Source organism: Aplysia californica, unplaced genomic scaffold, assembly GCF_000002075.1.
Source record: "Aplysia californica isolate F4 #8 unplaced genomic scaffold, AplCal3.0 scaffold00104, whole genome shotgun sequence".
Taxonomy (NCBI): domain Eukaryota; kingdom Metazoa; phylum Mollusca; class Gastropoda; order Aplysiida; family Aplysiidae; genus Aplysia; species Aplysia californica.
The window spans coordinates 1,310,928-1,314,120 of NW_004797374.1; positions in this window are offsets into that span (position 1 = coordinate 1,310,928).

The following is a 3,193-nucleotide window of genomic DNA, read 5'->3' on the forward strand; positions in this document are numbered from 1 at the left end:
CAAACCTTCCTTAAAAATGAACTAGTACATGAGCTGCACATAATTTCAACACTGACGGTTTCTTTTCTTTCGCAGCCACCCTTGTTGACCAGCCTGTAATGGGCCTTAATGATCAAGAACCTCAACTGGTCGAGAAACCTAGCGTGTCTGGCTTGGTAAAGAATGATGAGGATGATCCAATAATGGCCGAAAGGACAAATGGGTCAGTGCTGGTCAAAAATGATGAAGATCCAGTAATCCCAGAAAAAGCCAACGGTTATGTAAATGACAATGGCACAGCAGATACCACATCAGCGAGGAAGAAAAAGGCTCCAATGGTCTTTATATGGAGGTATGTAATAACAAGTAAAAGTAAACTTGGGCTCCTTATTCGGAACGTATCTGACCTAGTACTTTCATACAGGATGGAGCCAACTCATTTTAGCCAATAACGTTTCCTCCATTCTCCGTGGGGGGCAACATTTAAGTTGCCTTGATGTCATACTTTAAGTTTACATGATGCACAGAAATTATAATAATGACTACTAAGTACGGACGTTTTACTAACAGAGTTGCATTTAAAAGTTACTGAATATGCAAAATCCGTTTGGTGTTAATACTGACCTCACGCCCGTATGTAGAAAGCTGTGTTGTCCCTGGATTAAGTTTGTTCTACACCCCCCCCCTCCCAAACTGAAGCAATTCAGCTTCTTTTTTTTCTTTCTTTCTTCTTTACGAGGCGGTGTCATTTTGTATATCACTATCAGGGCCTACCCGTGTTGAATGACATACAGCATCCCGCCAGTGAGAAAGTCGAAAGCACTCGATATAATTTTAATTCTATTCCAGCAAGCTTCGAGCACTATTTTTGTCCTATATGTGCAAAAGCTATGAGTTCAACCAAATCACCGTAACCGCAGACGTACTGTGGTGTTCTGGGATAAGATGGTTTTAAGACATTTTTCTTAGTAAAGTGCGTAGTAAAGCATAGTCTAAAACTGTTTCAATCTTGTTGCAAGGTACATGAATTATGGTCTGTTTTGTTGTTTGTTTGTTTTTGGGTGTGTTTTTTTTTTTGGGGGGGGGTTGTATTTTTTTTTGGGGGGGGGAGGGTGTTGGGTTGTTTTTGTTTGTTTTTTTGTTGTTCTTTTTTGTTTTGCTTTTCCCCTATGCTTTAACTTTAAGAAGTGTGAATAATTTGAGGAAGAAACAAACCACTTGCCAAGGCATCTAAAAAGGAAAGATTACTCAAGGGAAATTACACAACACAGTAGACTTATTATTATCTAGAACCCTGATTTGTCATTACTGCTAATACTGTAGACGAGTCACACTCCCATCAGCACAATTTAGATCATTTATTAAGCTGGCTACTTCCACAAATCTGAATATTGTTTTCCACGTACCTGCTCGCTCAGCCATCTGTCTGAATTTATGTTACCTCTGAATCTGCTTAGAGCTTCGGATCTATTTTTAAGTAGGCCATTTCTCCTTAAACTTATGTTTTAATTGTCCTTTGAAAAGTTTGCACCTCCTGTAGGTTTCGAAAGAAAGGAAAATTTTGTAATTAGTTTCAAATTTCTAAAATTTTTAATTGTTTTTTAATCTTAACAAAATAGTCACATAATGAAAGAACTTGTCGGTGGCGTGGTTTTTGTTGTTGTTGTTTTTTTTATCCAATAACGTTTCCATCTTGAGATACCATGTGCAAACGTGTCATTTTAATTTTAAATTTGTTTTTTTCATATTTATTTATTTTTAAAAATCTTTTTTATTATGTTGTATGGGGGGCGGGGGGGGGGGGTTCGTCGTGTATGTTTTATAACATTTCTGTTCAGCTCTGTGTCTAAGGGATGTGGTGGGGGAGGGGTGACTGAAGCTCTACATCACCTAAATTGTTAGAATGGTATTGGATACTATATAATTTAAATTACAGCTAGGCCACATTACGTAAAGTATCTTCTTTTGAACCTTTTGGCCGATTGTCACATTTGAACAATATTTTGAGGTGTGCTGAGGATTTTGGCCTTATGGACATAGATACATCAAATTGATAGGTGGAGTTTGTACAATTTGTAAGTATGAAATAGTAAAAGTAAAAGACACGGTGGACTTGAAAAAAATGGGATCAATTTTAAAAATCTATAAATCTGACACCAGTGTCGATTTTCGGCCGATATGTCCATTTTTGGATTGCGAGAAGTAACTCATTTCGTCAGCATATGTGTCACGACGCGGTGGAATCAGGCTCTCGTCAATTGTGTGGCATGTAGAGTTATTGGTATCATTTTAAAGCTTGTTCATTCCTCTTGTTTTGGAAGAAAGAAATATCCATTTATCTAGAATAGTAGTCGAGATATTTGTGATTGAAGGAGGTGAGAGTAGCATGGTTTCAAAGGTAAAATTATCAAGAAAAAGGCCTCCAAAGTTTGGTAGCTTCTATAGCTTGAGAGTCGTTGAAAACTGAAAATTTACTTATTTTGTGCCATTAATAAACGTTTTTCTGTAAAATTCACACGGAAATGTGTTTTTGTATGGACATAAAAGATGCTGAGCCAAAAGACATAATTTGAAAAAAAAAATGCCTGTTTCATCGATTTCATTATTTTGACGAGTGCCTGATTCCACCACGATGCCTCACATATTATTATTATACCTCTACACCAGCGCAACCACCTCGACAACGAACAATGTAGCCTACCATCCGTCCACAAAACCACTACCGCACAATAATATGTATGTAGAACGAAACTATTTTCAAAAGCTCTTCTCTTATCTAACTCGACGATCGACCAGAACTAAATCATTCACTTTAGTATACAGCTGGCTCCTGGAGATTGGAGGATTTCCTTACCAGTTTTCCATGTCATTATGCGTGTCCCGTGGTATACAGAACATGAATCAGATACGTGAAACCTCTCGTGGTGTCAGACAGGAATACACTGAGAAGCGGCAATGGTAGAAATAAATTGATAAGCAGAGAAAGCAAAATGCAATGTTATTTCAAGCTTATTTTCAACGTTTGACTAGGCCGATCTGATTCAACCCCGCCAAACCTAACGCTCGCAGTTGCAGGAGGAACACAATGAGCTTGCCCATTAATTTTAGGGCACACGTACAATCCCCTCACCCGAAAAAAACAACAACTCAAAAACAACAACAGGAGGAGGAAAACAATGAGCTTGTCCATAGTATCTCAGGCACAAGTAACCCC